The sequence below is a fragment of the Gorilla gorilla genome, chromosome 5 (assembly GCF_029281585.2).
Source record: "Gorilla gorilla gorilla isolate KB3781 chromosome 5, NHGRI_mGorGor1-v2.1_pri, whole genome shotgun sequence".
Classification (NCBI taxonomy): domain Eukaryota; kingdom Metazoa; phylum Chordata; class Mammalia; order Primates; family Hominidae; genus Gorilla; species Gorilla gorilla.
The window spans coordinates 68,241,069-68,260,265 of NC_073229.2; the positions used below are offsets into that span (position 1 = coordinate 68,241,069).

Below are 19,197 nucleotides of genomic sequence, written 5' to 3' on the forward strand. Positions count from 1 at the left end.
AATTAGAAATATATGAGACACTAAAAATATGAGGGGGGAAGTAAAAAATCCATAAAGTTTTTGTGGTCTGTTCATTTCACAAGTTTGTGCATCATTTTACACTAAATCATAGATGTTTCATTATAAGATTAATACAAGAATAAATGTATTATCTCAAATTAGAAAAAGAAAACTGGATTCAGTTCTACCTTAACCAGATATAAGCAAATAAATAAACTGTATAATTTTCTTATTGTTGCTGTAAAAATTACTACAATTTAGTGGCTTAAAACAACACACATTTATTACTTCATAATTCTAAAGTTCAGAGGCTAAAATCAAGATGTCTACAAGACTGTTTTCCTTTTTAGAGTCTTCAGGGGAGAGACTCTTTCTTTCCTTTTTCAGCTTCTAAAGACCATCTACATCCTTTGGCTTATAGCCCCTTCCTCTCATCTTTCAACCTCTTGCTTCCATCACATTTTCTATTTCTGACACTGATCCTACCTCTTTTAAGAATCATTGTGATACTTTTAAGAATCGTTGTGATTAAGAATCATTGTGATTAGATGAGGAGTCTAATCTCCTCATTTCAAAGTCCTTTACTTAACTATGTTTGCAAAGTCCCTTCTACCACATAAGGTAACATATTCACAGGTTCTGGGGATGACGGCATAGACAATTTTAGGAGGGGCGTTATTCAGCCTACCACACTCCCTTCATTGTTTATTCCATCAAATTTTCCATCTCTTTCAACCAAAGGATTCCTGAAGAATACAACATGTGAGTCAGGAGACATCAGAATTAGGATTGCAGAAAATATCATAAGGAATAGGAAAAGAAGAAAAGCACACCTAAGAAATTGATAATACCAAGGTAGAATCTGTTTTTAAAATCATAGGAGCATAGAATAAAATATAGAAGGACAAATGCCACCTCATAAGATCCCTATCAGAAGCTGGAGGCAATATGTAAATGAAGAGATAAAGAGGGGGAGAGATATTTCCGCAGAGTTAGTAATTACATTGAAGTCAAGAAAGATCCTGTCTTTAAAAGTCAAAATGCATTTTGGAATGTCATTCTAAAGCTAAGTCATAACCAAGTTGTAATTTTGTAAAAAGGGGCTCTATCATCATCAAATTTGCTTCTTCCATACTCACCATCTTTCTCTTCTTTCTTCTATAAAGAGAAAGTGATTTTGGAAAGTCAACAAGTTTCAAAAGTTAGGGAGGGGTCCTTAGCGAAAATTTTCTTTGTTATCAAAGACTACAAGGAAGATAAGTTCCAACTAGATTGAGAGGTATAAATTTTATTTAACTATTATCCAGTAGCTATGTAGTGTCTACAGTCTTAGCAATAAGACTGTGTGTGTGTGTGTGTGTGTGTGTGTGTGTGTGTATGAGTTTCACTCCTCTTATCCGGAGCATGTAGTGCACAAATATATGCCAATTTAAAGCAAAGATGTAAGTCTTCTTCCATAACACCCATTTCTATCGTCAAGGGATTGTTTTAAGGCTAAAGATGATGGGAGGAGGAATTATCTCAATATAAAAACAATTTGGTGTATTAGGATTTGAGATACACCTACAGCACTAATCCCCCTCACATATTGATCTTTTGACCTATAAAGCAAAATAAAGTCTAGCAATGGCTATCTTTCCCTAATGAATGGTCACCTAAGCCTCACCAAAAATGGAAAACAGTGATCTCTCTTCACAGTTCTTTCCTAGTCTAGAGAGACCCCTGTTGAGTTTGGACCATTCCCATGAAGAAGCAACAAAGCACTGAACTTTGTTCTTCTAAGTCAATTCCACTTATGTGATCACTTGTGGGACCACAGCCCTTCATACAAAGTGGGAAGTGTGACTCCATGACAGTCTATAACCATACAGCCTAAAACAGAGAGATATGTTTAAATTTCTTCATGCTGACTCCCATACAACTTGCAAATCCACAAATAAACAATAAAAAGACCTATCTGAGGGGAGAGGGAAAATTATCTTTAAATTTTCTTGTTAATGAGATCACTCCAATTAAAACCAGTAACAACAACAACAACAACATTCAAGTTAATTCTATATTAACTTATGAATAACATCGTCTGCTGCCTGTTCATCCAGTGACACCAAGCCCCAGGCATCATGATAGGTGCCAGAACACAATGGTAAATAAGAATGTTGGACATTCTGCTTTTACAGAGCTTAAGCTCTAGTGTAGAAAGAAACAATAAAAGCAGAAAAATAATGATAATTGCGGGTCATTTTTTAACTTTGTACACTTGCTCCTTAATCTTGGTCACCTCATTCATTCTTATAAATTCCAGTGTTAGTATAGTAGTCAAATATATATCTGTTTTTCCAATGTATCTCTTTCCTGAACTTGACATTGCTGATTCCAGCTGTGTGCTGGATCAATACATAAGCATGTGCATATTCTGCCATTATCATAGCTGTCCAAAACTGATTCAATCATTTCCCTAGTTAAACCTTTCTTATAAGTCTTTATGTGTTTAAGTTTATTGCCGTTAACTCTTTTTAAGCTGTTCCTTTATCTAAGACTATACTAAGCAATAATTTTTCAGACGTGTGCTATTCCCCATAAGGAATAACTAGGTGTTTTCTTTTTTTTTTCATGGATTGTTACACACACACACACACGCACACACTCACACCACATTTTCCTTCAACATTTATTTTCATCTTCTCTTTGACGTCAAATCTGGGAAACTCAGCCTCATATTTTAATTTGAAAGAACTGAAAAGAAAGGAAGAACAAATGAAAGTCAAATAAGATGGTTGAATGTATACATTTTTTGATCCATTTTATTATTGATTTTGTAGTTTGTTAATCTACAATCTTGAACTTAGCAAGCATAGTATTACCAGGCAAGAGAGTTGGCATATCTTCCATTTCTGGTTCAGATGCTGGCTTGCAATAGTTTTTGGAAATCCACAGAGGTTGGTTCCGAGAGAAACTGTGAGACAGGTAATCACAAAAAAGATACTCTAATGTTTAGTTATATTACAGTGTAGCAAGGGCTCCTAGGGAATATGGCAGAAGCCCCATTGGTTGATTCATTCTAACAGGGTTGAAGGAAGCAGAGAAAACAATTATCAGAGGAAGTCTCACACTGGAAATTCTTGAAATATCCTTATATATGTGTTTTCTAAGTTTTTATTTTTTTGAACAATTCACCTGTATTTTACTTTCTTTCCTCTTTTCTTTTTTAGTTTTAAATTTCATATTCACCAGCATCTAAGATTTATTTTATTTTCACTGTGAGTACTGAGATATAGATATAGGAAACAGAGATATTCAGAAAATGCTAGTAAAAAAATTCAGGTTAAGTTCCTTAATTCCCCCTGTTTACTTGCTAGGTGCAAATAGATGGCATGTATATACTAGGCCTTGCTTTTAGACCATCACAAGCCAGGAAGTTGCCATGGCAACTTCAGCCACTGATAACCTCCATGAGAAATGAATTCCCAATGGGTATGGAGTTCTTGGCAGTCTACGCAGCACTTTCAAACCATAAATTCACTCATTATTATTATAATCATGTAATTAAGTAGGGCTGTTAATATTATTCTTATTTTCAGGTGACAAAACTTCAGCTTTAAGAGGTTAAAAGACTTGTCCAGAGTCATGTTAACAGGTAAGTGGCAGACTTAGAACTCAAAGGCACATTTTCTGATCCTAAGAGTCATACAGTTTCCAGAGTCAGCCTAATTATTGAAAATAAGATCTATATTTGCACTAGACAATTTTAAAATGTAGAACTTTTGGAATAATCTGCCTAAATAGTCTCTTATTGTTTTAAGGTAAACTTACAGTGTAGACCTTGTGGGTTTGGAGGTACAAGTCTTCCCCCAATAGCTTTGATTTTAGCAACTAGCCATGGTGGCCATGTTAACAGGTAGCCCTTTAAGATCCAGTGTTCTAAACCACTCACGCTTTGTCAAATACTCTGATCCAATTTCCGAGCTGGGGCTTTGTCTGAAGGGAAGAAAATACAACTTATCCTTCAAGATAAGGGCATGAAAAAGTGAAATATTACAAGAAGCATAACATGTAAGAGCAAATAAATGTTCCATGTATGAACTAAGTATCATGATACATGAAATCAAACAATGAAGCAATACCTATAAATCAGTTCTTAACTGGGGATCAATTTTGTCCACCAGGGGTCACACGGCAATGTTTACAGACATTTTAGTTGTTACAGAGTAGGGATGTTACTAGCCTCGGGTGGGTAGAGGCCAGGGATACTATAAAATATCCCACAATACACAGGATAGCTTCCACAAGGAAATATTTGAACCAAAATATCTACAGTTAACCTGTGGAGAAATCCTGCTATAAATAATGCAAATAATTTTATTTTTAAACATTTACTTACCTTACAAAAGTAATTTCTGCACTTGATTTGTCTAATGTTTTTGATTTATTTTTTTTTCCTTTTTGAAGGAACTAGTAAATATTACCTGGCCCTCATAAAAAATTAGAAAATACAAATAAGCATACAGAAAAAAATACCAAGTCACTTTGTAGCAAATTATCTTAATCTCTTCTTATTAGATATTTAGATTGAATTCATTTTTTCTAGCTATTATGAATAATATTGTCATGAATATCCTTGTGCATTAATTCTTGTACAAATGTCTGATAATTTTGTAATATCCTATAAATAAAATGTTCAGGTCAAGAAAAATATACTATTGTACTTGATATACTTTGCTAAATTTCACAATGTAATTAACACTAATTAACTAACTCATAAGAAGTGTCCATTGTAAACATATTGAATGGCCTATATGATATGTTGAAAATCATTCCTTTAACTTTCGTGAAAAATAAAAGATTTCATGATACTTAAGTGTATATTTAGATGAATGGTCTAAATCTATGATCTCAGGGAAGATAATAATCTTTCATTTGTGTAGGTAAATAAAGAGATTGCCAAATTACTGTAATCCCCAACCATAGTATATCAAGTCCATAAAGTAGGAGGGCTGACTTCCATATATAAGTCCATTTAGGTCATTTTATAAAAGGAGAGACACATGAGATCAGAAATTGAATAGAAACAGAAATTGAATAGATGAATTAAGTCTCTAAAACCCCTCAAAAATAATGGAAACTGTGATGATTTTCTTATTGTTTGTAGGATGGGGTTATGAGACATTTTTTCCAAATTTTAAAAGGCAGTTGTTTTCTTATAATACTTGAAGATTTGAGAACACCCAGACCACTAACATCAGGGTTACATATTACAAAACATTCGAAGAGAAAAAAAAGAATCCAAGGAAAATGTCAAGGCATGTGTGTTACTTTTTGTTTTCCCAAGCCAGAGGGAAAATGCCACTGTGACAGCAAACAAAAATATTTTTCGGTTGTTTTCCCATTTGATGCCTTTTTTTGTCGAATATTAGAAAGATATTTACAAAATGTAACTTAATGCATTTGCTAAAAAATTAACACAGAGATGGATTTTCGGCTAATTAACCTACTCTTCATAAAAATGCAGTAGGGAAATGCTTGCTAATGTTTAAGCCATAAGATACACAAAAATGCAGGCAATATTTCATCGTGACACCCAGGAGACCCATGTGTGACACAATATAGAGTCTATGTGTATCTCACTCTCCACAGGAACTAATTTTGAAGCACCAGAATGCTGTGAATTGGCTGTAAAACAATGTTGAAGAAACTCAACATAGAACAGAAGGCACACTTTCCTTAGGAAGAATGCTGATAAAATTTTAATGAACTAACATGTTGTCATGGGGATTTGTTGCTATTCATTAATTCATTGTGCTGTTCCTCTATAGTTTTGCTGAAGTTGACTGACAAATTGTCAAGTCGCGGTTCTGGTGGTTTACACTGCCTCATTGATAGCCTAAATTTAGGGGGTAAATTCTTTTGGAGACTTACCCCATTGCATTTGGGGTAACACATTTTTCGCACTATGTGTGCTCAATTGTATTTCAAATGAAACTCCATCTCTAGGGTAGGCCTTTGACTCTGCAAAACAGTGGAAATAATCACAGAATGATTGACAGCTCTGGTCACAGATGGGGACTACCATAGAAGCCAGGGCTGGGGAAGGCTCTACCATACAAAATAGTCAACTAGCCGCCTGTGAATTAGGATAAAATTCTCAGTGGGAAAGAGTAATTTAATCATAAAAATCATAGAATGCCAGAAGCTTGGAGGGACCTCAAAATCAGTCTGACTCTTTCGTTTTGCAAATAAGAAAATGGATGACACCCAGAGAGGTGAAGATTTATAAAGGATATGAGTGGCAAAACAAGGATCAGAAACTCAGTATATTGGCTTATTTTCTTGTCATTATGCTTCCCTGGATTTCTTCTCTTGTTCTTTTCACTTCTAACGGATTTCATACTTTCCCCCTGAAATTAGCCCTAATCACAGAATAACATGAAACAATATCCCTGGGATTTAGGAACATAGCCATGGTTGGCCAATCATAAGCTCGCATGTTATCTTTTAAATGCACACGAATTTTATGCTATAAATGATCCATGTTTGTATTAATAGAATTTTTCTAAATCTTTGAGTAAAATGATGCTCTAGGAAAATTTAGCAAACTTGCCCAATACTTTATATACCTCCAGGCACTACTGCATACCCAGATTGTGATAAGCAAATAAGGATCACTGGCAAAAAGCACAATCAGAGCAAGAAATATGAGGGATCCCCCTATCATAGTGATCATTAAACAATATTGATGGGGCTTGATACCTACTTCTGTGCCTTGATGGGGGCCAGCTGAAGGGAAAAGCATAGGTTGTTCTGCTCTGTGGTGGCTGTGGCATTGAGAAGCAGCCAGAGGTGAAAAGTCCCACAACCTGGCACAAAATATTCATGTCGTATTTGCAGAGACAGCCAAAGATCAGTGGATAGAAGGTTTGTTTGTTGTTGCTGTTTTCTTTTTTTCCTTTTTAAATCCTATTCTCCCTACTGCCAAACGTTTGAGGATATTAGTTTTAAATCAACTTATTGATTGCCCACTTTTGCAGAACACTGAGAGGATTCTAATTTAAAATATGCAAATACTCTAAATGCCCAAAGCAAGGTGCTAAACAGTAAACCAACAAAAAATCCTTTCTCATTATTAAACTCCAACAGCTTCATTTTACATCCTAAATCATTGCTACTCAAAAGCATGGCCATTGCATCATAAGTATCACCTCGGATCTGCTAGAAACATGGAATTTCAAGTCCCACCTCAGACTTAGCAAATCAGAATCTGCCTTTTAATAAGATCCCCAGATGATATATATGCACATGAAAGTTTGAGAAGCTTTGGGCTACCTTACATAATACCAACATAGTATCCTAACATTTATGCTAATAATACACATAACACAACCCAAATAGAGATACTTACTGGTACTTTACCTTTATGTTGTTCCCAACAGGCAAGAATAATTACTAGTATATTTAACTGTGCTTTTTTTTTAAAAAAAAAAAAAACCTTTTTATTGATATATCTAAAAGCTTGTTTAACTATGTACATAATGAACACAATTGCTATCCTTCCTTCCAAGAAATGCAAAGCTTGTAAAATCTCAATACATTTTTATTTACTAATGGCTATATCCAAATAATAGCAACAGCAAAATTCACTGGGGGTTCTGTAATGGGCCAGGCACTGTACTGTATAGATTGTGCACATTATTCAATTGAGCATTCTCCACAACCCAAACATGTGGACAATAATATCACCTTTGTTTTACAGAAAGATAAATTAAAGCATATAAGTAGTCTGTCTAGGAACTAACAGTTAGTATGAAGTAAAAGTGAAATCAGAACCCACAAAAATGGGACCTGTCACCCACCACACTAGTTTTGATTAGGCTATTAGCACTGCAAAAAAAAAAAAAAAATAGCGTAAACCCAACACAAATATATCTCACTCTAGGATTAGTCTTCAGATAGGACATGTTTTATTTTGTGGAATACCTATTGACTACTAATTACATACCTGCCATACATGTAACAGCCTAAAAAAAAAGCAGTTAGCACTATATTTAGCAGCTAAGATAATTTCTTAAGCTAATAATTAACCTTAAAAAAAGATTTGAAGTCCTTTTAGATGAGCAAAATAATTGACACTTTGACTAATTTTACTTGAAAGAATACATCTAAAATAAAAATTAGAAATAAATAAAAAATAAATCAGAAACAGGAGCTATTTTTCACAGTAATCTTATGCCTTTTCAAAATTAACCTAATACAAAATCCAGCATTATAGTATTATGTAAGCAAATTATATATATCATACATTAAAATGTTACGATGTCATTAAAATTATAATTGCAAACAATTTGTTATAAGAATATATTCCTTAAATTTAAAAAGCTGGATACAAAATGATATCTCTTCTATATACAGAGAGAGAGAATGAGAGAGAAAATGTGAAAATACATCAGAATTTGTAAATATATATTTTATATATATAATACATATCCAAAGAAAATATACCACATTCTAAATTTAATTATATATGACGATTTGTGTTATATTTAGGTTTTCCTTTTTTTATATATTTTGGACTATTAACCAAAATAAATATGTATTACTTTACAAGTTACTTTATAATTTCTCAAACCAGGAAAACTATGTTCTTTATTCATTAAATTTCAAGGCCCAGTGTATTTATTGGAATTTCATAAAATACATTTAAATTTCAAACTTTTTGGTCTTTACAGAGCAAGGATTTTGGTTTATTCAGCATTTTCCTGAGTAAACACACGCAAGTAAAAAGTCTCATTGGACTATAACCAACAAGTGCTTATTTGAAGATCCCAGGGTTGATTTGTTATTTATAGACTTCCATTTAGTTTATGTATATAGCAGATATTTGAATTGGTACACACTTGAAACACAGAGAGATTATGAACTAAAGCAAAATACAGTCCTATATGGATTTTAGCTGATGTCGCTTGAGAGTTCCACTGAGCCACATTCAACAGTAGTTACAGATTTAAAGATTTATCATTTTCTCATTTTAAGATGAATACCATTATCACTTAAAAGTCCCTTTTATTTCATTCATTAAACTCTATTAAAATCGTAGATTGTTCAGAAGCAATTTTTCTTTGAAATTCTTGATTTTGAAAGCATTTTTTATCATTGAGAAGACACAGTTCCCTCCCCAGATTTGTGTCAGTTTCCCTGTATCTGGGACTCCTAGTAACTTTAAAAATTATTCCATGAGCAGCACACAAACAGTCCCCACCCAGGTGCATTATTTATTTTTTTCCTAAATATCTACAGTAAACATAAGACAAATGAAAAAAAAATCACTATCAAATTAAGTTCAGGTGACCTAGCCATTTTTAGCATAGAGTTATATTCCAGAACCAAAGGTTAGCAAAACTCACGTAGGCAGTCGAATCTTTGCTTTTCAAATTTAGACACAAAAGAATCTCCAAAGCAATGGATGACATTTTATCATGTGATTCCCAATAATTAATTTGTTATGGGCCCACATAAATAAAATAAATGCTGAGTGATACATTGACTTCTGTTATCGAAAGCATCTCCCTTCTCACTCCTGCCTCTCTGGCTCCTGACATTATTTCTTGGTTATTGGTTGACAGTTCAGTGCCTTGAGTGTTGCTCTCGCTGTAGGGTTAGCAGGATAATTGACAAACCACAGGGATTGAATCCCTGGATTAGGATGACCGGACTGTCAAAACAACCATGACAAACTCTCACATCAACTTCGACTGCAAGTCAAAGCTGTGAGGGAAAAATTCACCTTGGCAGGGCCAGATGGGAAGTCTTTAGTTTAAAATATTTCCCACTACAAAATGTATTTCAGCAAGAAAGAGGAACAATATAAGAGTTTTTAAAGTACAATTCATAGAGAAATACTTCAATACAGTCCCTATTAATTAGAGCATTTATTGTAAATAAACATCCCAGAGTCTTATTTCATTTACCTAATATGTCTTTTGAATTTCATAAAACATATTTAACTTTTGTTAGAAAATTGACATATGTTTGGGAGAACTCTATCTGTATTGTTAGAATGTTTATGAAATATTATGTATGTATTGGTTATGTATGTACACAAAGGGAAGTGTGTTAAATATCCAGTTTTATGCTTTATGTATAATTTTGTTTAAAAATATCTTGTAAATTTTAAATCAAATTGATGCATAAATGTAATTCATATTAATAAGCAACATGCCACAAGTTGTGATTAGCAAATAGGGAGCTATATACATTGCCATCTCAAGCAACACAGTTAAAAAATATTTGAAAAACTCTAACTAAATTTGCTACTTTCAACATTGTCTCTAGACCTTCAGATTCCTATCATAGATCTTTGAAATGACAGCTCAAGTGACATCTGTTTATAATGCAGGCGTATTCTCTGTATGAAAACATAGATTGCAAACCGTTAAAGGGAAATTAAAATGCAAATACAAAAAAGGGTTATTTACTTAGTTCTGTGCCAGCTAACACATGGGATATGGACACCTAGGATTAGAAAGATCCAATTATTTTTAAAATATAAAACTTAAAGAACTTATTCATGCACCACTTGGGTCTTGGAATATGATCAAAATAGTTTTGGAATAGTTAATCAGTATTTTTCCATCAGAGTCAAATTTTTCACAACATTAAAAAGAAAGAGCAAGAAGCAAGAGTGAATCTTATTTACTGACAGACACTTCAGCTTAACAAATGCTGAAATGTTAAAAAACAAAGATTGGAATAAGAAAACGTTAAACTATCAATTTTTATCTTAGAAAACTGACAGTTTTTGAAAGTTTCATTAACATCTGTGAAGAAAAAAATAAAACAAAATGTTGTTAGCCTCAACAAATTCAGTCTTATTTTCCTAGTATTATGCGTCAAAATATCATTCTGGGAAAAAAACTGTAAATACTCTCATATTTTCATGCATATTTTGCTTGTTTAAACAAAGAGGATATAGATTTGGAAGAAATAATGCAAGTGGGATATTCCAAAGGATACAGGAAATTTTCAGAAGCTTACTACTATAAGATGATAAATGCCAATATAAAGAAAAAGAAATAATGAACAATCAGGAAAATTATTTCACATGCTAAAGCAACTCATATATTCTTACATGTCAAAGTGATCTTGTCCACTGTTAGTTAAAAAGAAAAATATTGCATATAAATAAATTTAATCTTGATATCACCATGAATTAGGCAGGACAGGTATTAATGCCATTCCTTTAAAATTGGGAGGATAAATGATATCTCTATGCCACAGAGTCAGGACTTGAACCCACCTTGAGAAACATGCTTAGCTCCTTTTCCTATAACATATTAAAGAATGTTCCCCCACACGTGAAAGGAGAAATAACAGTCTTTTATATTGCTGTTTTTCTATTTGCAGTGATGGCTTTTGTTCCATATATGAGCCATATTAGAAACAGTAATTTACAGTAAATTATCAGAAAGCCAAATTCCCTCTATTCTACTTGGAATAAAGGCATAAGTCACATTATTTGGTGGCAATAATAGTAAATTTAAAGAATATACCAAAAAATACTTATGGCTATAATCTTTGCAATGCACGTAAGAAAGCAATTACTATATCATTCCATTCTGCATACTGCTGCCTCCTATTTTACAGAGGAGCAATAGAAGCTTCAAACTTGTTCAAGATTATTCCAAGGTTACATAATTAGAGTGGGGATAAACCATGAGGAGTCTTCTTTCTATTAAATCAGTGTACTCATCTATGAAATTCACAACATTTTTCACCATTATCATGTTATCCCACATTACCATTACCATACTACTGGCTAAGATGGAGTTCAAAACGTTTAAGATATTGTGTTAATAGAGATCCTAGACTTTGATTTAGGTACTCTTCACTCTTGAGAGGACTGTATTTTAACTATTCAAGAATAATTAAGCAGTTGTTCAGCTTGTCACATTCTTGAGTACCCACTCATACTTACAGTGCACATTTGCTTCTTCCTAGCAAGTGCCTGAAACCAAGTAAATGTTCAACAAAGGTTACTTTTCCTTCTTTGCTTTTCTCAGTTATATTCTTGGAAAATTTTTTCTACATTATGAAAATCTTAGTAAGAAAGACTTAGAAATTTAAAAATCATGAGTTACCAAAGAATATATCAAGTTGAAGTCAAGTTATACCAAAGCATAAAATCCATGATGACATGGCTATTTTATTCTCTAGTTGGCAAAAAACTGATTCCATTACAAGGAGGCTTTTGATGTCTGTGGATTGTCAATGCAATTGTCTATGCTGAGCAACACAGCCTTTTCAAAAAAAAGTACAAAACTCATAATTCAAAGTAACATATCATGAATATGTCACTAATGATGACAACAAAGAAATAATTCTAAATGGCTTAGATAACAAAACAGGAACTTTTTTATTTTGCTACAGAAAAAAAAAAAAAAAAACTTTTTCACCTACTTATCTGTCCCTGATCCTGAACTGCAATACTTTCATGCGGAGAAAAGATTGGAAAGGGGGAGAAACCTGATGTAGAAAACGATCAAACAATAGAGGTACAAGGATATCCATAAAAAGAGAGAAAATAGAAAATAATTGCAGATTTAAATCTACAAAAGGACCCTGAAGAACAAGACCGATCCTTAAAGATGAAATAACAAAAATTGAAAGTGATCGAATAACTCCTATACATTCAGCATTTGTAACAACAGATATTAACCTGGTAGGATCCAGGCATCTGGATTTGTTTCTTAGCACCTCCCCGGGAAGGCTGGAAAGAAAACACGGAGAAATAGAACTCCAGTATGGCGGAAAATGCAGGCATTCAAGGAAGAGTTGTGAGAATGGCCCACGTCATCTCCATCACCTCTTCTCTTCTTCATTTCTACTGCCTGTTCTTTCAACTTCCTCCAGTGAAGTGCTAAAGAAAGGGAAGAGGAAAGGGGTGAGGGTGGGACAGGTAAAGATGGAATGTGAAACTACAGGAGCACTTAGAATAATTGGCTTCTCATAGTCCTACAGAGAATTTATACACTGTAAACTTGTATATCATATTTAGATAAATATACACTTATATACATATATGAACACATATATGTATTACACACATGCATATCCCTTTTAGTTAGAGAAAATATTTCACTCAAATATTACCATTAACACTTAGGGATACATGTACCCTTGGGTGCGAAACAAATGTTACCAAAGCAGTTATACATATAACACATTAGAATTTCTCAAGTTGATTTTGTGTGTGTATTTTCAAAAGAGTCCTAGGCAAAAATTCAAATAAGCTTCAACTTTTACAGCCTGGGAACCAATATAGAGTCAGAAAGTTAGCTCTAAAATGCCTGAGGGGGCAAACAGTTGTTTAATGAGGACAAATGGAATAAAATTAAAATGCAGCCTAATAAAATAACCTCTAAATGTAATGTTAGCTCAGTCATGTGTCTCCAATAATATTTTTGCTCAAAGGTACATGAACGTAATCTTAGCAAAATAAAAATATAAAATGAAAGAGAAGAAGAACAGCAGAGAATCCCTAGCCATCACGATATAGATATAAGGAGAGGGTAGAAACATATAAATAAGATTATAAATATAAGATTTTTATTATGCTGTCTCCTCCACCCCACAATAAAAGTTTCTCATGAAAACTCATGATGCTTAAGATGTAGAAGGGGTCTGGGTATAAGCCTCAGATGGGAAAACTGTAACTCTCATTTGCAAAGAGAACTTCAATACAGAATTTTTTTAATGGTTCGTTAGCTTCAAGCTTATTAAAATTCTAGAGACCAAGTCCCTACAATTATTATTTGATTTTAATTAGTTGAGATATGCACAGACTAGGCCCCAGTAGTCTTTAAATGTCACTGAGTTTCCCAGAAGGCCAAGAGTCTCTCACCATCTTCCAGTTCAGTCTAAACTGGCCGCTGGCAAACCAAGAAAAAGCCCAGAAAAATCAAAGAATTCAAGAAACCCTGGTCACTCACATTAATCAACATTTAGACCTGTTAAGTATCTCTTTAACTCATATTACCTAATTACTTTTAAAGAAAGACATGCTAATAGCTCCATAAATAGTCATTACAATATGGGACATGTAGTCTGGGGGCTAAGCCCAGCCTCTCTGCCATAGTCAGTTGATGAGACAATCTACAGAGAAAAGCCCATGTCTTTCTTTAACTCTCAGCATGTATATTAGCCTGGGTCTTTCAACCCACACTGAAAAGACTTCATGAGACCAGGGCTGACATGTCTTGCCTGTTCAACACATCCATTACACATCCATGCCATAACCCAGTGGTGCTGATGCTGTAGTCCTGTTTGATGGTGCAGTCCTGGGATAGTGTCCAGGCCCTCTCCTAGATCTACCAGGTATAGCTTCTCCTTCTCCTAGCAACTTTTGCCTATTAATACCAAAGCTATTTCCTGACCACAGAAGATAGCACATATGTAATACACTTTTCTGAGATGTATGTGTGAACCCAGCATTGAACAGTTTCCCATTGTGTTACCCAAACCCCAAGTAGCCACTCACCAATATGAATGAAATTAGATTTTATATGTTCACCTGGATAGATTTCAAAATTATTTTCAAGCAAATAAACAAATCACCATGGTATAATTACATATATAAAAATGAATCAATAAAATTTAAAACCCAGAGAAAGAGAGGGGAATGGGGCTAGAAAAGATATACAGGAGGATTCCAACAAACCTGCATTATCTATTTTTTTAAAGATCAAGGCTGGGCACGGTGGCTCACACCTGTAATCCCAGCACTTTGGGAAGCCGAGGCAGATGGATGACCTGAGGTCAGGAGTTCTCAACAAGCCTAGCCAACATGCTGAAACCCCGTCTCTACGAAAAATACAAAAAATTAGCTGGGCGTGGTGGCACGCGCCTGTAATCCCACATACTCGGGAGGCTGAGGCAGGAGAATCACTTGAACCTGGGAGGCAGAGGTTGCAGTGAGCCGAGATTGCGCCACTGCACTCCAGCCTGGGCAACAAGAGCTTAACTCCGTCTAAAAACAACAACAACAAAAATTTCTTCTGGGGAAGATGGAGTTACTTTTCCCTCTTGCTAAGTACAACTGAAAACCTTTGGCATTGCAGGTAAGGGAATATAAGGCAAACATAAGACGACTCTCAATGAGAAAGAGAAAAAGGCAGACTAGCTAGAGACTTCAGGACCCCAAAATAGACAACGTGGTAAGATCTATGTGTTTTCTATTCACCTCGTATATTCCAAACATGGTGCTGAAGATGCTGGCAACTTAGAAATGCCAAATAATGCAGACCAAAAAAAAAAAAAAAAAACAGGCCCAGAAAAAGCATGCTCTCCATAGCCAAAGGACCAGAAATGGGGCAGCCTAGCATAAGAGAAAACATTATCTCATAAACCACTGTACTGTATCTGAACACCACTGAAGAAAATCTAAATTTGTTCCCACTTGTGCCAGCAAAGGCTAAATGGAGAGCCTAGGGTATAATGAAATATACCAATTCCCTCCATCTACCACCCGAAACCCAACCCCAACAGTGTGATGGTATCAGGGAAGGCTGAGTAGAAAGCCAGGACTTTCATCCATGCTGAGCCACAAAGAGGCTCCTCACCTCAGAGTTTCAGTGGAGACCAAGTGGGGATTCTGGAGTTTACCCTCCATCTGATAATAATTAGGCACCCACCCTCACTATTGGAGTGGTGTCAAAAGAGGCCTAGTAAAAGATCAAGATTTCACCACTACTCAGCACTAACAAAGCTAACCTCTGTAGTATCAGCAGAACCACATGGTGAGTAATAAGAGACAATCCTATCCCGCTCAGCTCAGAGGTAACAGTGGAGGCCTAGTGGGCAGTCAGTACTCTTCATCTGAGCCTGGAGTCAAAGGGGGCCAAGTGGGAAAATTGGACTTCCATTCCTAAATGGCTGTAATGAGGTCACACCTTCCACTCTTACCTTGCCAGAATACTGTCAGTAGAAGCAAGCTAAAACAGTCAATTTAAATAAGATCCGGAGTCTTATTATACAACCTCTTTGTTTCAAACAAAAGTCTTATCATATAAGGACCTTGTTTCAAACAAAAGCCACTTCTCATTCCAAGAACCAAGAAGATCTTATTTTGAATGAAAAAGACAATCACTAGATGCCAAAACCAGTATGACAGAGGCATAAAAATTATTGGACAAAGATTTTAAGCAACCGTTATAAAAATTCTTTAACAAGCAATTACTCATATAAATGAAACAAATGGGGAAAAAGAAAGTCTTATACAAACAAAAAGAAGTTATAAAGAATTAGATGGAAATTATGGAACTGAAAAATACAACATAATTTTTTTAAAAAAAGAATGGATTCTGCTTAACAGAGGAATGGCGCTGGAAGAGAAAATAATTAGTGATCTTAAAGACAGAACAATGAAAATTACCCAATCTGAACAACAGAGAGGAAACAGACTTTTTAAAAATAGAGCAAAAGGAATAGGGCCTCTGGCACCTATGGAATTATAACAAAAGATTTAACATTTATGTCATATGGAGTACGAAAGAGGGCAAGAAGACAGGGGGAGAAGTACTTGAAGGAATAATGACTGTAAACCTCCAAAATTTGACAGAAGTCATAAACCTACAGACTGAGCAATCCTCCAACAAAATAAGCCCCCCAAAAAACCATACCAAGACACATCTTAGTCAAACTTCTCGAAACTAAAGAAAAAAGAAAATAATCTTGAAAGCAGCAAGAGAAAAATGACACTTTCACTTTAGGTGAAAAGCTATTTAAATGGCAGTGGATTTCTAATTAGATATCATGAAGTCCAGAGGAAGTGAAACAATATTTTTAAATGCTGAAAGAAAAGAATTGTGAACTAAAATTTTATTATCTGAAAAAAATATCTGTCAGGAATGAAGGTAAATTAAGTCATACTCAGATGAAGGAAAAAAAACACCCTAATAGAAGTTCTCTAAGCAGAAAGAAAATGATAAAATCTTGGAGCATTAGAAAGGAAATAAGAACAATCAAAAGAGTAAAAATGTAATACATTTTATTTCTCCTCTTAAGTTTTGTACAATAGATTTAACGGTTAAACATAGAACACTATCTGTTGTGACTTTAAATTATATAGGTAAAATATTTAAAGCACATTGTAAACAGGATAAGGTAAAGAAGAGTAAAAGATGGTAATGTTTCTAAACTTCAGCGGAAGTGGTGAAATGTCTATTCAAGTAGACTGTGGTAAGTTATGTACATCTAGTGTAATACCTAGAGCAAACAAATAAACTGAAACACTATAGATAAATCAAAATGGTATTCTAACAAATGTTCAAGCATACCACAGGAAGGCAGGAAAGTAAAAATAGAGAAAAGAAAAACAGATGAAACAAACAGAAAACAAATGACAGATCTAAGTTCCAACATATTGACAACTATATTAAATGTAAATGATCTGAATATATTGACTAAAAGAGTGAATTTAAAAATATGACCCAACTGTGTGCAGTACATAAAATGTATACTTAAAGTAAAATGATATGGGTAGGTTGAAAGTAAAATAATAGAAAAATAAATATGCAAACATTAATCAAATAAAACAGCAAGTTGGCTGGGGGGCAGTTCACACCTATAATCCTAGCACTTTGGGTTTTGGGAGGCCAAAACAGGAGGATCACTTGAGGCCAGGAGTTCATGACCAGCCTTGACAAATAGCAAGATCCTGTCTCTACAAAAAAATAAGAAAAATGATTAGCCAGGCATGGTGGTACCTACCCATAGCCCTAGCTACTTAGGAGATTGAGGTGAGAGAATCACTTGAGCCCAGGAGTTTCAAGTAACAGTAAGCTATGGTCATGCCACTGCACTCTAGCCTGAGCTATAGAGCAAGACTCTGTCTCTAAAAAATAAATTAATTAAATAGAATAAGTAAAATAGGAGTGGCTTCTCCATAACAAAGAATTATATGACCCGTAATATTTATAGTGACAAGACTGAAAAACCTAGAACAACTAAAAAAAATGTGAGTATGGACTATATTGCACCAATGTTGAATATCCTGAATTTGATAATTTCCTGTGACTTCCTAAAAGAATGTAGTTGTTTCCAGAAAATACATATTAAAGTACTTAAGATTAAAGGAGTATGTCTCAACTTATCCACAAATGATTCGGAAAAAAAAAATACATATACATTTAGAAAGAATGAATAAATGATAATGCAATGGGGCAAAATGAAAACAAGTGAAAGATCTGAGTAAGGGAATACATACATTTTTATTATTTTTGTAATGTGAAATTATGTCAAAATACAAATTTAAATGAGAAAATATGTAAGTGGCTATATAAACATCAGAAGAAAATAAGATTCAAAGCAAAAAATATCAGACATAGAGAGGGGCATTACATAGTGATAAAGGGTCATTCACCAAGAAAACAAAGCTATTCCAATATACATGCTCCAAAAAACAGAGCTGCAATAAATATGAAGCAAAAACAGATAAAAGTCAAATGAGAAACAGAAAAATTCACAATTTTACTTGGAGACTTTAACATCCCATTCTGAAAAATTGATAACAGCAGTTAAGATAGAATATCAGCAAGGACATAGACCTTAACAACACTGAACAATAGGATCTAATCAATAGTTATAGAACAGTACACCCAACAATAGCAGAATACACATTGTTTTCCCACTAATTGTGTGCTATAATAGTCCATATTCTAGGCCATAAAATAAACCTAAATACAGGTAAAGCAATTAAATTCATATGGAATGTACTCTCTGATCATAGGAGAATCAAACTAAAAATCAACAACACAAAAACAGGAAATATCTCTAAGAACTTGGTTGCTAAACAACATGCTTCTAAATAACCCATAGGTAAAACAGAAGGCCTAACTGAAAATCAAAAAATACACTGAGCTGAATAAAAATAAAAACACAACATAGCAAAATGAGTGAGATACAATCAAAGCAATGCTGACAGTGAAATCTACAGCACTAAATGTTTATTTGAGAGCAAAGGAAAAGTCTCAAATCAATAATCTAAGCTCCCATCTTAAGAACCTAGAAGCGGGGTGGAGCCGAGATGGCTGAATAGGAACAGCTCCAGTCTACAGCTCCCAGCATGAGCGACGCAGAAGACGGGTGATTTCTGCATTTCCAACTGAGGTACCAGATTCATCTCACTGGAGAGTGCCGGACAGTGGGGGCAGG

The 19,197-nt window shown here is 34.3% G+C and overlaps 1 long non-coding RNA gene across 1 annotated transcript in view; it reads left to right on the forward strand.

Annotated features, from left to right (window-relative positions):
- Positions 1-3,434: 3,434 nt before the first annotated feature.
- The window catches only part of LOC129534093 (uncharacterized), a 45,802-nt gene continuing 30,039 nt past the window's right edge, over positions 3,435-19,197 (forward strand). Inside the window, exons 1-2 of the long non-coding RNA XR_008680516.1 lie at positions 3,435-3,471; positions 3,579-3,634. This is a non-coding gene — a long non-coding RNA (uncharacterized lncRNA). The remainder of the gene's footprint in view (positions 3,472-3,578; positions 3,635-19,197) is intronic.